The 19856-nt window shown below is 29.4% G+C and overlaps 1 protein-coding gene across 1 annotated transcript in view; it reads left to right on the top strand.

The window, feature by feature from the left end:
* LOC123295867 (kinesin-like protein CG14535) overlaps positions 1–19856 on the top strand; it is a 441056-nt gene that overhangs the window by 396686 nt on the left and 24514 nt on the right. The window lies entirely within an intron of this gene.

Genomic DNA, 19856 nt, shown 5'->3' with positions numbered 1-19856 from the left:
TGCATTCCGAGGAATAAATTTTACGGCCCTACACCATATGTCTGTGGATATCTGGAACACCACGTATAATTTAATTTAAAATAAAAATATTTTTATTTAAATTAATTTGAACATAGAAACAATAAAAATATGCATGTTTTCATAATCGATCCTACTTCTCATACTTTACTAGCTCTAAACTGATATGAATGAAAAACATTTAAAACAGTTTAAAAATATTTTATTTTGTATGTGGTTATACTTTATTAATAATAATTAAACAGTATATTTACAAATTTTAATTAATTTTGTAATTGTTTTTTGTAAACACGATTTTAAAATGAATTAATATTATATGGTTGGGCGTACGATAGTGTAACGCGTAGTAGTTTAGCGTAGTTATTTTATCGTTAGTCAGTAATGTTATTTATATGTGTACCTATATTTTTAAAAACAAACCCTCTTTCAACTATTTAAAATTTACTGTTTTTAGGCCTCATATATATAAAGCTATATCATCTTTTGAATTATTTAGGGCACTACTGTAAAATTTGCTTAAAGTTTGTTTATATTGTCCAGCGAAGCGGTTGGGTAGAGTTTCTGAGATATCGCAATATTTGGATCGATTTTAGTCCGTATCTCAAAAGCTATTCGACTAGTCAACAAATTCACCCGATTTTTGGATCAAAATTACCTTATATACTGAGTTTTATCAAAATTGGAGATAATAAAATTTTTTCGATTTTTTGCAATTTTTTTTAGGGGTACCCCTTTGATAAAATCGAGAAAATCGGAAAAAAAATTTTGTTTTGGAATTTGATGAGACTCGGTGGATGGGGTATTTTTGATCCAAAAAGTATAAAAATCGGGTTAATTTAATGATTGGATGCAGAGTTTCTGAGATATGGCAATGTTTGGATCGATTTTAGTCCGTATCTCAAAAACTATTGGACCAGTTAAGAAATGCACCCGATTTTTGAACTTTTTGGGCCAAAATTACCTTATATACTGAGTTTTATCGAAATTGGAGGTAAAAAAATTTTTCTTTTTTTGCAATTTTTTTAAGGGGTACCCCTTTGAAAAAAAATTTAGAGTTCGTCACCGAAAAATTAAAATCCATAAAATTGTGAACAAAAGGCAGGATAAGTGAGGTCTATAACGTGTTAGTCTATGTTTTTAAAAAGAGAAATTGTCCAGCAATACGGGCAGGTATCTGGTAGTCAAATAATAATGTTATTGGTTCGACAAAACTAACAAATAAAAGTACAAAAATAAAAATGAAAAACTTCAATTACACAAAGTTGATAGATATGTAACAAAGGATTAAATTACACATAGGTACATGCATGTAACGAATGTTTATGTAGGTACATTAGTTTTGTGATATATGATTTAATTCTTCAATGTATCAACTTCCAATAATACAGAGTCATTATTTAGAGGGAGACTAAAATTGTTAAAACTCGAGAGGACTCGTTATATCTCAGAAAAAACTGCAATCCTACGAGGAATGAAATAAATATTATTTAAATAAACTATAATACTTAATTGAAAAGACTATAGACTTGACAAAATAAGGAAAATGATAGATTGCTTCTAGAGGTAGTCTTTTTATCTGGAATTATGAGCCTAGAAATAAAAAAATGTTTAAAATTTTATAAAATATTTAACCATAACTGAAATGAAAATTCAGATTTGAGTTTGCTACGAAAACAGGCTGTTCGAGAATCGAATTTGCTCATAATCCAATTTGAAAATAACCATATGCTCTTTAAGACTAACCAAGTCGATAATAATCCAGGTATACCCTTGGAAGTTACTAATAAAAAAATATATATAAAAAGTAGCTTAAAACAAGCCGCTTCGTTGGGTTTTAAAGTAAAGACTGGTAAAAACCACCGCGTTATAGTCTTCACCTCCCTTGCTCTCACTTATCCCTCTTCCATAACACTCGAAATAGGTGTAGGGATTGTTTTACATAGGTAAAATATATGTACAGTTTATATAAGAAACCATTTTTTTAGATGGCGGAATAAATGTCAAATTATGTTTTCATTTTTATTAATTTTTTCTTAATATGTCTTTATAAATTATAACTCATGTGTTGTTCTAATGGATGAGCTATATTATAGCAAAGTTTCATTCAAATCCATTCAGTAGTTTTTGCGTGAAAGCGTAAACATTTCTTTTTATGTTGTTTTCTTAAACAAACAACCTTACTTTCTTATTTATAATATATAGAGAAAGCTATTTGGAAAGGAGCCCACCATGTTTTTCCTAGATCTTTGATTTTCTGCCATCACCATATTCAAGGTCAATTCCAGATCATACGAACCAATTGAATACGTTATAAGTCTATGATGGAACTTTTTGATCACCTTTAGATTGAATTAGTATGAGTATGTTGTATTGGTAACAATTCTAGTGACATTTAGTTGATAAAGGTTTTGATGGTGGTAGTACTAGTTAAACTAAATACGATGTGATGTGAATTATATATAATATAATCTACAAATAGTTTGTTATATACTAAATTTAGATTGAACATTATTTATTTACTCAGGTACATTTTACTTTATCGAAACTTTCGAAATGAAAAATAAACGACAACAACAAAAATTCTTTTATAAACAAAAAAAAAATTGATGATTAAAATATCTAGTTGGTTCGATTTTAGCTATTTCATGTTTAAAACACTTGTTTTGAATTTACTTTTAAAAATCATTGAAACTAAAATACAAATTTGTTGTCATTATTGTGGTAAACTAAAATGAACGGCATTGGATTTAATTAATACGTTTTCAATTCGGAATAAATGATTTTCTTTCCGCAATAGTCATTTCATTAATTTGAGTCATTTCACTGATTTGAGTTGCTTATAAGATGATAATTGTTTTCATTTGAAAATTGAAGTAATTCGGTTTCATCCTTATAGAACCACATAACAAGCACTTATTATAGTCTCGAAATGACATTTATTTGTACATGCCAAGGAAGTAATGTAGGGTTGCCACCAGTATTCTTTTCTACTGTCCTTAAAACTACTTGTAACGATTTTAGGTTTTTATCTGCAAATGACGTATCAACAATCGATTCATTTGTCAGCTCCTCAATTTCAGAGGCTGAGTGCACCTCCTGCATGTATATACTAGGCACTACACTAGCCCATCACAACCATTAACTAAATTTATCTTTATTATACCGCGGACGCAATTGGTTAAGCTTTGACCAACCGAGCTACCAGGGCGACGGTATAAATCAATTTAAGTAATTTTATGGAAAGTCTTAATAAGTTTGTTTTTGCTTTATTCTGTTCAAAGGCTGAGAAACCAGGCGATTGATCACCGTTGGCCATGACTTAGACAAAGACTGGAAATCAAGCCTTGGCAAATCAATGCTTTTCTAATCACGATTCCGTTATAAATCCTAGCATTTCTTATTTGAGTAATATTTTAATGTCTGAATATTGCAAGTGTATCAAATGATCAGATTGTTTCGTATCAAGTAAGGTTTCCGGTATGGAGACAAATAAATTTTAAATAGGTGTCAACCCTACTATTTTGGTTTATTATATACCGGCTTTTATTTAAAATATTATCGCTTATATATACGTACGAGTACAAACGTGGTAACCGATGATGAGAGAAGAGGAATCGTTATAAACATATATGGAAACAGTCGAAATGTTATCTCATATTTTGCTGGCTTAGCAAAGTACCCACCAACCAAAAGCATTAGAGGACATATATGTCTGCTTTCAGTTTAACGAAACCAATTTAATAGATATATATTTATACTATAATAGAGTACATTCACAATACATATTACATATACAGGTGTTTATTTTTATTATTAATTTAATATTATTAAAAAGGTATATCGATCATATCGATCGTAACTTATGGGCACAATTCCGGGACCAGGACTCCACATTCTTGAAACCTATTAGAACTAGGTTAATTTTGATCAAAAATTTGAAAACTATGACCCAAATTTAGTAGGATTACATACTTGGTTTATCAAAATTGGATAAAGTTTGATTATGATACAGCAAAATTAAATTATTTGGATTCTGATGACGTCATAAGGTTAAAAAATTTAATTTTTTTGATAACTCAGGCAAATTTGATCCGATAATATTGTAAGTATTTTGAAACCCACTAATTTTTGGTCATTCTTTTCAGTTGTGATGTCAATTTTTTGCTAGCTATCACATATGTGCTTGGGTTCCGGGACCAGGACTCCACATTCTTGAGACCTATTGGAGCTAGGTTAATTTTAATCAAAAATTTGAAAAGTATGCCCTAAATTAAGTAGGATTACATACTTGGTTTATCAAAATTGGATAAAATTTGAATGTGATAGAGCAAAATTAAATTTTTTAGATTCTGATGACGTCATAAAGATAAAATATTTTTATATCAACAAGTATTGTACAAAAACTATTTCAAAAAAAGTTTACAATTGGTAATGAAACATAAATTAAACTCAGACAAATAAGCACTCATATTTATGTCCTGTATACATAGAATCACAAACGTACAATAAATTTCGATTCCTCTTTTTAACTGACCACAGTCCAGTCAAATGTATGTGCATATGCACGTTGTTATATACATATATTAATAGGTATATAAATTTGAATGAACTGAATGTTATTGTATATAGGTATACAAAACGATAAATTCGATACATAGTTTTGATTCGTCATCAATGGTCATCAATGAAAAATCGAATATTAAAACACATATTTACTATTTATTTATATATTAAACGGTAAAATGTTTTTTTTACTGTGAAATAAAATAAAAAAAACAGTTCATCGATATTTTCGTACCCAAAAAATGTCCACGTTTCGATTAAGTATTAAATATGTCTGTTTTGGCAGAAATATCTTTAATTAATCAAATTTTTGCTTTCTCAATCTTAATCTTAATTACTCACACATCAACATAATAAAATGACAGACTTCTTCAAATAGTGAATGTATGATCATACTTGAGACTTTTATTTAATAATTTTTGTTAAAATTTGGGAAAAGACGGAAATTAAAAGTAAAATTTTTCGATAATTATCTTTTGAAAATATTGATGCCTAAAAATTTAGAGAAAATCAGTTATAGAAGAGATAACACAAACGCATGCAATTTCCTCACTTTAGGGAGGTTATTTCGTTGGAAAGAATAAAGTTTGCATTAAATAGAAATCCAAGTAAATTTTAATAGTAGACAGAAGACGCTTCTAGAACCCTTGCCTTGGCTGGAAGTAAATTTTTTTTAGATTAACATTGGCAGCGGAAAGACCTCCTTAATTCAATAAAATAGGCATTTGACTTCTTAAAAATTAAAGTATAGCAAGAAAAAACTGTCTTAAATCAAAGTATTTACTTGTTGCCCTAAGAAAAAATTTTCCTGCTAATACTTTTTTATCAGTTTATCATTTATTTCTCAATAAATTTCACGTTAAATTATACATTTTTGTGCAAAAACAGAATCCTGAATATTTCGAAAAACTTCCGTTTTTTTTCACTCCATCTAAACGATAACTGGTAGTATATTTCAAGAAAAGTTGGTAGGATCTTACTTTCTTGCAAGACTGTCAACAAATGTTAACATTTTTGAAAAATTATTTTCCTTGTAAAATAATATTTTCATTAATTTCATAGAAAATCGAATGTCACTTGCTATAATTTTCTTTATAAGAAAATATTTTCATGCTTTTAACTAATTAATTGTAATTTTTCCAAAATTTTCTAAAGAAAATTAGCTAGTTGTAAAATGTATTCTTAGAGACAACTTAGGCACAAGGCACAACAACTTACCCTACTAAAAACAATAATTTTTTTTTAATAAATATTTGTATTTATTTATGTCTAACTATTATAATTTAGCGTACATGGATGGCATAAAAAAAATACTTTTCAATCAGTCCACTGATAATAGAAAAAATTTACAAATAATAACGAAATTATTATTAATAATAAATAAAATAAATTATTGATTACAATAATACAAATAAAAATTTTGTTATTTATGGAATATTTAATGTTTTTTTAGAAATTTTTAACAAATTGCATTATTTATAGGTTAAAGTATACAATGTGAAAAATGTATAACATATTTTTTTTACCGAGTGTTTAAGTTTTCTTAATATTTAACACTGCGAATTACGGTAATTTTAGGCATTCTAAAATGTTTATTGAAACGCCAAAGATGATGATAATGTTTTTTTTTCAGATTTTCTTTTTTTCCTTTATGATTTATGTCACCATTTCCTTAACATTGAACTCATTGTAAATTAAATAATAATAAAATTATACTTTAAATTGACATAAACGTGTCTATTAGTGAGTTATTCGACCAATGATTTACATATAGTTGACAGACGTGAGCACTTTACATGTAGCACATAACAAACCTCATTACACTTCCATTGTACGGTTTTTACGTGTAGTGTCATCAACTCACAGGTACGAGTATAAATTTTTATGTAATTACCTGTTATTTCAATAAATAAATTATAAGAATTTGATTTCGTAAAATACTCTTTTACAAGCCTGTACAAATATTCACTCACAATGGATGAATGTCAGTTAATTTTACTTTACAACTGGTCTACGTGTCATTTCACCTTAAAGAGTACATTTAATTGATAAACTTTTTTAATTTATTCAAATGATGGAGTATCAAATTCCCGGAATAAAGCACAAAAGTGGTAGCTAGCAAAAAATTGACATCACAGAAAATAATGACTCAAAATTAGTGGGTTTCAAAAAAAAGTACAATAAGATCGGATCAAATTTGCTTGTGTTATCAAAAAAAAAAATTTTTTACTTTATGATGTCATCAGAATCCAAAAAAATTAATTTTGCTCTATCACATCCAAATTTTATCCAATTTTGATAAACCAGATATGTAATTCTACTAAATTTGGGCTATAAATTAACCTAGCTTTAATAGGTTTCAAGAATGTGGAGTCCTTGTCCCGGAATTAGCTACATAAGTGATAGCTAGCGAAAAACTGACAGCGCAGCTGAAAAGAATGACCCAAAATTAGTGGGTTTTAAAAAAAATTCCAATAAGATCGGATCAAATTTACCTGTGTTATCAAAAAAATCGAATTTTTGAACTTCATGACGTCATCAGAATCCAAAAAATTTAATTTTGCTCTTTCACATTTAAATTTTATCCAATTTTGATAAACCAAGTATGTAATCTTACTAAATTTGTGTCATTCTTTTCAAATTTGTGATCAAAATAAACCTAGCTCTAATGGGTTTCCAGAAAGTGGATAATTACCAACCTAGTTGCATATTGCAGACCATTATAGGTATAATATATTAATAAATATCATATCCTTTCTATTCAATTCTGAATCCCATACTTTAAGTACGTTTGAGATTTTTAAACTCTATTATAAAAGAATATTTGTTTCATCATAATATAGAACCTACAGTATTATAAATATTAGATTTATTTGAATTATTTAAAGCCTTTATTAATTATGTACATACTCGAACCTACATACAACGTACAGTTATAATATGGATGAATTGTCTATGATTTATTTTATATAACACATAAAATTAAACTATTTACAGTAAAGTCAATAAGCCTTCTCCCTTGGAACCGCAGAGAAAAATTCAGCATCAAGACAAAAAATTGATATCAAACAACATAAAATTAATTAATGTCAATTCGATAACGAATGAAGATTTAATGTGCTAACGAGTTTAATAAACTGAATACGTATCTGTTTACAAAATTTGAAAACAAAAAAGATTAATATAAATGTATAATTCTTAAAGAAATCGATATTTAATAATAATAATTCTTTGTGAGCCACCAAATTCTAATTAAATGAATTATAATTAAGCAAAGTATAACTAACTACAACATTACAGCTAGAGCCATCTCTGTTTTATTCCATAAAGTAAATATCAGTGATATATTTGATTTTATACATAGTGTTTCATTTAAAAAATATATATTGCTGAAATGAATAGTTTCAGTTAGAGTATCGGATCCGAGTAAATTAATGGTTGAGACAAATCGATTGACGTCTAAATCATCAAAATCGACACACGCGTTTTCTCTCTAGTGTGCCATATAGGAACACACATATATAGACTGATTAACACATTACCACACCTTTGGGTTGCTCAGTCGAGTAATTAGGTACTCCAATGCCCTGTTTCTTATACTTTTGCGGTCACCTCTTTTCCAATACTTTTTCGAATCACACTATACTGGTCATATAAATTCTAACTTCAAAACCATATTACACTACAAAATAGTATAAGTGTGTTAGAGATAGAATAATGTCCTACAAGCTTGCTTCATCTGCTATTTAATAACACTGGTAGGATATTCGTCCTATAACTAACTAAATAATGCATTTAATAGTAGCCTAGTCGTGTCTATATTATACTGTATAGCCGTTATACGACCACTGTCGGTCGTATCATAAATGTGGACATTAACAGTCAGAACTTCATGTATATAATACCTATGGAGGACGTTTTGTGACCATAGATTTTGTTGCTATAATATTTTATTCACAAACAGCGTACTTTAAACTTTTAACACTTAGTTACTACAGTATTTTAAGCAGCTCACAAGTCGCTACTGATCACTCTTTATCCTTATATACAGATTGATTGCAAAACATGCTGCTCTCAAAGTTATAGAGACGTTTTCCGTTACAAAAATTACCGATGAGGGTTTAGAATATAAAATAGGATATCAAAATCAATGATATCAAATAGAATATCAAATTTCCGGTTAAAGAAAAAAGTGTGCGTTAAATAGAAATCGGGGTAAATGTTAATGGTAGGTAGGAGACGCTTCCAGACCCCTTCACTTAAGAGGCTTCAGATTCCATAAAGGGGAGCTATAACCTTGCATTGCAACAGTGAACTAAATATTTATTTTTCGAGACATGATGCTAATAAAAGTATTTAAAACGATATTTCCGAAAAATTTTGTTTGAAACTTTTTTGCGAGCAATGAATGATTAATTCGAAAAAACAACAAGAGGTGTCATGGGACGCCCGGTAGGAAGAAGATTATACTCTTTCGTATCTTATAAATGCAGCAATTACTTTTTTATTCGACTAGTTGAGAATCACTGTTTTATATAAAGAATATTACTGGAGTAAATCTAAGCAAAAAAAGGCTGTTATATGGATTAAAAGTTCGAGCAGCGAAACTTTGGGGTTTTTCTTTTCACATCAAAATAAGTATTTTTTGAAATTTTTTACTTTCCCGGAGTGGTGCAACATGTTTAAAAAACAAAATGGCGTTAAAAATGAAATTTTTTTCAGAAATTTTATCATTTTTATTTTATATTCGCAAAAGGAGACATCGGTGCATATCCAAATTTGGTAGGTTTGTAGTCAATGTTAAGAACTACTCCTCATATTTTTTTGGTGGGGTTTCGTCCCTTCCCCTCCCAGTTATATATATATGTATACATACATATGGTAAAACAGTTCATTTGACTGTAACTTGAAAAATATTCGATTGATTTTAATGAAACTAATATCAATAGTAGGTTTTATTTCTTACAACTTTCGGTTAAAATTTTAGCGAAATCCGTTAAATAGTTCGGCCAAAATTTCCAATTTAGGGAATTGTTTAAAATGGCTGCCATTTTATGCCATTTTGTCCTACGAGGTTAAATTTTTTTTTAAATTGTAGCATTTTTTATTATCTTTCGATTTTATAATAAGTGACTTACCCGCAAAATGACTCCTTGATCCATATTTTTGCGAAAAACGGAAAATTTAACACTTTCTGGAAATAATTGTTTGGGGGGTGTATGGACTGGCTTTGGGGGGTGTTTTTTGCTTTGGCATGAGAAAACTATTTTTAAAAGAGGTCTATATGGTTTAAAGCAAAATTTTTAAGTTTTAACCCCCGCGCTGTAAGGGGGAAGCGGTGTATGAAATAAATGTATCTTAAAAGATTTTAAAAAGAGGTCAAAATAGTTTAAAATGCTAAAGTAACCAAAAATTTTAGCTGTTTATATTAATATAACACTTTTTACAACACCCACCCCTTCCCCTCCCGCTATCATATTTTTTGCAAATTCAAAATTTTTAGGACGTATAAAGCGGTTTTTGGGGTCGCTGATCTCGAATTTTGCAATAGATTATCAAAAACAATTGTAATATTTTTAGAGGGTGTACTTATTTGGGCCAAAAGTTCGAGATCAGCGACCCCCAAAAACCGCTTTATACGTCCTAAAAATTTTGAATTTGCAAAAAATATGATAGCGGGAGGGGAAGGGGTGGGTGTTGTAAAAAGTGTTATATTAATATAAACAGCTAAAATTTTTGGTTACTTTAGCATTTTAAACTATTTTGACCTCTTTTTAAAATCTTTTAAGATACATTTATTTCATACACCGCTTCCCCCTTACAGCGCGGGGGTTAAAACTTAAAAATTTTGCTTTAAACCATATAGACCTCTTTTAAAAATAGTTTTCTCATGCCAAAGCAAAAAACACCCCCCAAAGCCAGTCCATACACCCCCCAAACAATTATTTCCAGAAAGTGTTAAATTTTCCGTTTTTCGCAAAAATATGGATCAAGGAGTCATTTTGCGGGTAAGTCACTTATTATAAAATCGAAAGATAATAAAAAATGCTACAATTTAAAAAAAAATTTAACCTCGTAGGACAAAATGGCATAAAATGGCAGCCATTTTAAACAATTCCCTAAATTGGAAATTTTGGCCGAACTATTTAACGGATTTCGCTAAAATTTTAACCGAAAGTTGTAAGTAATAAAACCTACTATTGATATTAGTTTCATTAAAATCAATCGAATATTTTTCAAGTTACAGTCAAATGAACTGTTTTACCATATGTATGTATACATATATATATAACTGGGAGGGGAAGGGACGAAACCCCACCAAAAAAATATGAGGAGTAGTTCTTAACATTGACTACAAACCTACCAAATTTGGATATGCACCGATGTCTCCTTTTGCGAATATAAAATAAAAATGATAAAATTTCTGAAAAAAATTTCATTTTTGACGCCATTTTGTTTTTTAAACATGTTGCACCACTCCGGGAAAGTAAAAAATTTCAAAAAATACTTATTTTGATGTGAAAAGAAAAACCCCAAAGTTTCGCTGCTCGAACTTTTAATCCATACACAAGGCGTAATTTCACTCTACTATATATATCTATCTATATTTATATAATATACAAAATCAACAAAACATACATTTGAACGAAATATTCTATGTATTATTATATTACTGACCCGTACTCCATTCATAATAATATATTATATTGCCCCATGTATGGTGTATTAAATTTGATATAATTCTGTCTAGTGGAGAGCCAATCGCACTTAGGCTTCTCGAACAAAACTGCAATTTAAATTTGATTTTTTTTTTTAAATTATTGTATTTTAGCATAAACAAATCTCTTTGCATTCTCGAAATGAAATTCAAAGATAGAATAGAGATAAGTACGGAGATTGCGTCCCTATAGGATACATATTGGCCGTCAAACGCAACAATTTTTCGGCTCATTAAAGATGGTGATAATTGGAGGCCAAGAATGAACTTCCAGCTACAACATAATTACGATAAATCGAACATTATCGCAATCATCGAATCAAATAGATTAAGATGGCTTCACCATGTGTTACGAATGAGCGACACCAGGTCCCATAAAAAGTTCAAACCTTGTCAAGACAAAGCGCGTGGTCGTCCAAAACAACGTTCAATTTCTGTGTTCTGCTTTATTTAAATAAAAACACAAATGTAGTAAAATTGCAAGAGTAAAATTTTTCGAACAAAGCGACTCCAACTTTAATCAATAGTTTGCTAGGTTTATCACGAATTTTAAGCCAGAAAGTTCTTAGATATAACATATTCCATAGAAATGCAAATACTTATGATCTATCACTAATTTCCACTTTACCTGACTCATACAACGAAAGAATGAACAGCTCGTTAGTATAAGTAGGCATTTATGTTTATAGTAAATGACATTTTATCTACTTGAACTAAGATAGATATTTCACCTGCGTTCATACTAACCTTTTTTAATACTTATGTATCGAATATTTATATAATCAGAAATATATACTGGTTGTTCTACGATAATGCCCTTTTGAAAAGTTCATGCTTTATACAGCTACTATATCATTTAAGTTCTTCAGTTTTGTAAAAGCAATCATTTTCCTATACCAAATCCATAATTCCGAGATCAGGATTCCACATTCTTGAAACCTATTAGAGCTAGGTTAATTTTGATCAAAAATTTGAAAATTATGACCCAAATTTAGTAGGATTACATACTTGATTTATTAAAATTGGATAAAATTTGGATGTGATAGATCAAAATTAAATTTTTTGGATTCTGATGACGTCATAAAGTCAAAAAATTCGATTTTCTTGATAACACTGGCAAATTTGATCCGATCTTATTTGAATTTTTTTTTAAACCAACTAATTTTGGGACATTCTTTTCTTCTGTGATGTAAATTTCACGCTAGCTATCACTTTTGTGATTCATTTCGGGACCAGGATTCCACATTCTTGAAACATATTAGAGCTAGGTTAATTTTGAGCACAAATTTTAAAATTATGATCCAAATCTAGTAGGATTACATACTTGGTTTATCAAAATTGGATGAAATTTGAATACGATAAAGTAAAATTAAATTTTTTTGGATTCTGATGACGACATGAAGTTAATAAATTCGATTTTTTTGATAATTTGCCACCTAAAAAATTGTAAAATGCATCAAAATGACAATATTTTTATTTTTTTAATAATAAATGTTCGAAACTAAAGACACCCTATAAAAATACAACAATTATAATAAATGAATGAATAATTGCACATTTGTTATATCTACGAGTAAGTAATAATCTTCAAAACAGAATAATATATTTTGTTAAAAAGGGTCTTTAATGATAAGTATACAGACAAATTATAGTATATTATATCATACAATTGGTATTATATGCATAATTTTATATTTTAACAAGGTATATAATGTAAGTATTTGATGAAAAATCTATATTATACTATACACATGCATAGGTTAGGTACATACGTGCCTTTTTAATGGATATTTAATGTATTTAAATTATTTTAATATATATGGTGTTAAAATCAATTTTCAAATATATATTTTGTTGATTTATTTACATAAATTTAACACTATTATTTAAACATGGATTATATTATCGTTTGTTTAAATTGATATTTAACAAGTGAAAAGGAAAGTACTCTTAACTCAGTCATTTGTTTATAAAAACCATAGATATACTGTATGGTATGGTGTGGTATGGAGGTTAGCGGGCCATGCTCGAACATCGCGCCTCGAAGCAATGGTTCAGAGCACCTAGACAAATAGACCCCTGTACTCTATCCCCGCTACGCTTTTCAGTGGCTATTATAACCAACTGATGTACTGAAACCCAGGATTTGCCTAGCGCTGAGTTTCCTAATTTCTTCTGGTTCGACTATGGCCGGACCAAACCATTTCCTTCGCTGCTGTATGAGCGCCAAGCAGTAACAGAGAAAGTGGATCGATGTTCCTTCTGAATTTTCTCCGCATCTGTCACACGCGGGAGATTGTCTTTTTCCAATCTGATGTTGGAACTTGTTCAGGTTATCATGCTCTGTGAGTAACTCTACTATGACTCTAATATCAGCTCTGTTTAGTTTCAAGATCTCCTCGGCTCTGTTACCGAGCGAGTTTCCTTCACCCAACAGGCTTTTGGCGATTCGTCCTCCCTCGTAGCTGGTCCATGCCTTTAATTGTTGGTTTTTCAGATTATCTCCTAATTTTTTAAGACCTTCTCATAGATATAGTTCGTAGTTCAGTAAAATTTTTTTCTTAACTTTCCTTGAAACTAACTAATCCCTATATATTTTAATGTGAAAGTAAGAATGTTTGTTTGTTTGTTACGTTTTCAACAAAAACTAATGAATGGATTTGAATAAAACTGAACAATAATGTAGATCATACATCAGAATAACACATGAGCTATAATTTTACAAATAACATTCCTGTAAAAATTTAAAAATATAAATATCAAACAATGCATGGCCATTTTTTCTGATATACTCAATAAAATATGACTATTTTACACTGTAATAAATTGAAAACTGCATATATTCCTCGTAGGCTCTAAACCAAAGCCTCATTCCTAGCATTTGTAGAACTTTTTGTAGAATACCAAAAAATAAGAAAATACAATTTTCAAAGGAATATTTTTTTTTTATAAAAATTTCAAATAAATATTTTAAAGGAAAAAAGTCAATAGAATAATGGAACGTGCCACATCTTGCATTCTATTTTACACGTTGAGCATCGTAACAGTTAGAGCTATTTACGGAAAGAAAATAAACGAGACATCGTTACAATAAATTACCTTTTGCTATTTTTACAATCTCTTTTTTTATATTTTATTTTAGTTTTTTCTGTTCTTTTTATTTTGTGTGAAAAAATAATTTTCGCTTAGTACATTAGCGTGAATCGACTTTTATTTCTTCATACCTCTTGTTTTGCCACACAATCATCATAGATATATTTGTATATATTGTGGAATATAGGGTGTCACTCCAAGGAAAAACGTTTCACTAAACCTACCTATACTTAAAAAATACTTGTATTTCCGTTTTTATAATGCCCGTATGTCTATTAATCAGGTAGTATTTTTTATCATATAGAACAGGTTCTGGATGGGGTTGAGTGTGCAAACTATGAGTACCGCATTTTGTCAATTGATTCTTGATCAGAAAAGCTTATAGATTAATATTGTGAATCTTGCCAGAAATACTATTGATCCAGTTTTTTGTATACCCCCCCCCCCGCTCCAAAGAAACAGTTAAATGACACTTTTTTGAATCAAGTAAAAGTTACTCTTGATTCTATGGGTTATTTAACGTCAAAAAGGCTCTTTGTGATTTTTTCGTAAACTTCTTCATTTTCGAGATATTAACAGTTTAATGTTTGGAAAAACTCCAAAAAGGCCATTTTTGCTCATATTTTGCACACTCAACCCCATCCAGCGCCTGTTAGCGCCTGATAGTTTTGTTTTTATTTATATCATCAACCCTTTGAATCTTGCTTCCTGTTCAAGAATTTTAAAAGAGGTTACGTGGTTTTCTTTGGTGCTTGCAAGGATTGCGATTCCGTCTGGATAAGCGAGCCATTGATTCTTTGGTGTTCATGCCACCAAATTATTATAAATGGTTCTATCTCAAAAATTTCAAGTGAATAGCTTGCACCGTTCTCGAGTGAGGAAAGTTTAAAAAACACAATTTTGAAAAAAGTGCGTTTAAAGTTTCAAAAAGTCGATTTTTTGAACCCATCCCACAGGGGAAGTACGTTAATGTTGACTAATATTTTTAAAGGGATGTTTCTAGAAAATATGAATTTATTAATTTTCTGAATCAGCTTATCAGCAATTATTATGACAATTATACCAACGAATCAATATATGAAATTTTAAGCAGAGAGATACTCTGTATACGCGAATTTTAATACTTACCTCAAATACTGAACAATGTGATGTTTGTGTTCTATTTATTATACATAGAAATATTTTGAAATAAACGAGAAGAAACTGAAGAAAGACGGACATTGGTTTATACGTATACAAGAAAATCTTATAGAAAAAGGAGTGATAAAGAAGTGTTAAAAAAAGAGAAGAAGAGAATACTATAAGCGTGTGCTTGTGTTTTACACCCCCGGGCAAACGATCTGTCACCGAACCCCTAACTACTTTATAAGAAACGTTGGCAATCAAACGGTAGGGGACATAAATGTAAAAGTCGTGTTCAAATCTTTTTGAAATTCTGGGATTTCTTTAAGTGCTACTATACTTTATTCACAGATATATATAAAGTATATCGTTACAATTATTGTTGTACGTATATTTAAACGAGGGGTTCATCATGGATGGCTGTTAGCAAAAAAGAATGAAAACTTTTTAAAAACTATTTTATTTTTTGGTTTGTTGTACAATATTTATGTATTTCTGAGTAGATGTTGTCATTTCAACAAACAGGTTTTTATTTTGAATGTTTTAAAACTGTAAAACCTTTTTACAAGTTTTCTTGTTTGAGTGAATAACGTATAATTAATGAATCAATAACCAATTCGAGAAATTGTGAACCTGGATCCAAAATTTATCACAAAAACAAGTGAAAACAAACAATTGACTGATTTAATTGTTGAAATACCATGCATAAATAGTGTTGATTACTTTATCACATTGCACATACATATACAATTTATATAATACATACTATACAATTTACGCCTAATTTGCGCCCTCACGGGTAAACAGTGACGTTTACGAAAAAATGTTTCAAACAAAAGTTGTTTATTTTTTGATAAGAAACATTTTTTACATTAAAACTTTTGGTCTATCTCTAACGGTTTACAAGATGGGTCGTACGATTACTAGATGGGTAAACAATTAATCATTGGACCTAAGCAAACAAACCACACCCATTGTCACATAGTTTGTTTGTTTAGGTACAATAATTTAATGTTTTTGCAAAATAATATAATCCAATAAAATCGTGTTATAATTTTAAAAAATCCCTACCATTGATGAATATTATTAAATGAAATTTAATAATATCTTGTGATTATCATTGGCTACTGGTTATCGAATCATAGTCAGTGGATAAACAAAGTTATCAATTTTTGTCATACCTGTAGCTCCCAAATTAGGGCTCAGATCCAAATTTGGAAAAGAGTTTTTTTTGTTGCTCTTGATGAGCTTATTTTGGGAAGTTAGGTTTCTCCAGTTAATAACAGAACACGTTGTATACATGGTATAAAAATCGATCTATATATAATTTATATATTACGACGTGATTGATTAAGCGCGTAATATAAATTGAAATAAAAATATATTAACATAATTTATATATGGTGAATAATTGATTGATTATTACGACAAATAATGCTCACAGACTTAATGACGTCACGTATTTCATTTACATTCAAATTTCCGTACGCAAACGTAAATGAAAATGTTCAATAAAATTACAATTCAAATAAAATTAAGATATTTTTTTTTACTTGTTCGTAGCTAAATCATGTAATGAATACTAAATAAGGGTTGTTTTTTCATATTGTACATAAATAATTAGGTTTTACCTGAATTATGGGTGGTTGTGTGTTATAAACCCTGTACATGTAATTTAAAATTATATATAAGGAAAGAATAAAACTTTTTTTGAATTGTAAAGAGAGAAAAATATTGTGAAGAAATTTTATGTAACAAAAAATAAAAAAAAACAAAACTGTTTGTCCCGTCTAGACGTAAGCTTCACCAAGCTTTAAAATATTATTGTTGTTATACATTTTTAATTTGCTTATAGAAAGTTATTGTTTTCAACCCGAAAATCGAAATCAATGATTAAAAGACGTTTAAAAAGAATTTGTATGTATTACTTCTGAAGCCATTATTTCGAATTTGGTTTTTTTTTTCAAAATCTACGGTTTTGTATTTCAAGATTGTGGAGTCCGGGTCCTTTAATTAAGCACATAAGAAATAGCTAGCGAAAAATTTACATCATAGCTGAAAAGAATACCGCAAAATTAGTGGGTTACAAAAAAAATTCCAATAAGATCGGATCAAATTTGCCTGTGTTATCAAAGAATCATATTTTTTAACTTTATGACGTCATCAGAATCCAAAAAATTTAATTTTGCTCTATCACATTCAAATTTTATCCAATTTTCATAAACCAAGTATGGAATTCCACTAAATTTGGGTCATACTTTTCAAATTTGTGATCAAAATTAACCTAGCTCTAAAAGGTTTCCAGAATGTGGAGTCCTGGAACCGGAATGAAGCACATAAGGGATAGCTAGCAAAAAATTGACATCACAGCTGAAAAGAATGACCCAAAATTAGTGGGTTTTAAAAAAAATTCCAATAAGATCGGATCAAGTTTACCTGTGTTATCAAAGAATCATATTTTTTAACTTTATGACGTCATCAGAATCCAAAAAATTTAATTTTGCTCTATCACATTCAAATTTTATCCAATTTTCATAAACCAAGTATGGAATTCCACTAAATTTGGGTCATACTTTTCAAATTTGTGATCAAAATTAACCTAGCTCTAAAAGGTTTCCAGAATGTGGAGTCCTGGAACCGGAATTAAGCACATAAGGGGTAGCTAGCGAAAAATTGATATCACAGCTGAAAAGAATGACCCAAAATTAGTGGGTTTCAAAAAAAATTCCAATAAGATCGGATCAAATTTGCCTGTGTTATCAAAAACATCGAATTTTGTACTTTATGACGTCATCAGAATCCAAAAAATTTAATTTTGCTCTATCACATTCAAATTTTATCCAATTTTGATAAACCAAGTATGTAATCCCACTAAATTTGGGTCATACTTTTCAAATTTGTGATCAAAAAAACCTACCGCTAAAAGGTTTCAAGAATGTGGAGTCCTGGTCCCGGAATTAAGCACATAAATGATAGTTAGCGAAAAACGGACATCACAGCTGATAAGAATGACACAAAATTAATGGGTTTCAAAAAAAAATTCCAATTAAATCGGATCGCCTGTGTTATCAAAAATATCGAATTTTTCATTCGTTTTGTTTTCCGCCTCTATTTCTTATGCGGTGGCTGGTGCCTCCTTTGTCACGCCCTAGTTACAGACCTACACATAAATAAAATAAATTTCACTGTTGTTTATTATTAATGAAAAAATAAATAAAAATTAATCAGAAGGATGTTGTGTTGGCCTCTAAAGTACATATACACCATGACTTATTTTTCTTAAACTATGGTGCTGCAAATAAATACCAATTGAAAATGGCATTACACTTGAATAATAGGGCTTTAAATATACAGCTTAACTATAACTAACTAAACTAGAATATAGTTTTTTTAAATAAAAACAAAAATAATTTAACTATTATAATTTTTAAAAGAAAACTTTAATTTTAATTTTCATTCTGTATAAAAACCATTTTGTATTTGTTTACGGATATACATCGTTAAGTTCATAAGTACGAATTTTGTAACAAAAAGCGGAAGAAACGGATCGTTTTCGAAATATCAAAACAAAATAAGTTAGAGAAAACTAAGTAGAAATTAGAAAAATTACAAAGGTTCAAAACGTCGGAATGAATTGAAACTTAGCACACTTATCAAGGATAGATGAGAAGGCAATAATTTAATAAGTTTGGCCGATTATCCTGATAGAGATCTACGATTAATTAATTAATTGATGAGTTAATTGTTGAAATGCCATGAATAGTCAGTGTTGATTTCTTTATCACATTACACATACAAACATGTGACACATACATAACTGATAATCAAGTATAGTGAATATTATAAAATTTCCGCCTAATTGGCGCCCTCCCGGGTAAACAGTGATGTTTACGAAAAAATGTTTCAAACAAAAGTTGTTTAATTTTTGATAAGGAATATTTTTTACATTTAAACTTTTGTTCTATCTCTAACGGCTTACAAGATGGGTCCTACGGACCCAAGACCCAATTGGCCTATGATGCTCATTTACGAACTTGACCTCACTTTTTACGTCCTGAGTACGCTGTAAAAATTTCAGCTCGATATCTATTTTTCGTTTTTGAGTTATCGTGTCCACAGACGGACGGACGGACGGACAACCGGAAATGGACTAATTAGGTGATTTTATGAACACCTATGACAAAATTTTTTTCCTAGCATCATTATTTTTAAGCGTTACAAACTTTGGACTAAACTTAATATACTATGTATATTTCATATATGCATGGTATAAAAATTAAAAAATACGCTTTTGTAGCTAACTGATCTAAATTCAGTTTGGAAAAGGCATGACATATAATTT

Source organism: Chrysoperla carnea, chromosome 3 (genome assembly GCF_905475395.1).
Source record: "Chrysoperla carnea chromosome 3, inChrCarn1.1, whole genome shotgun sequence".
Taxonomy (NCBI): Eukaryota; Metazoa; Arthropoda; class Insecta; order Neuroptera; family Chrysopidae; genus Chrysoperla; species Chrysoperla carnea.
This window is presented reverse-complemented; position numbering and strand designations above follow the sequence as displayed.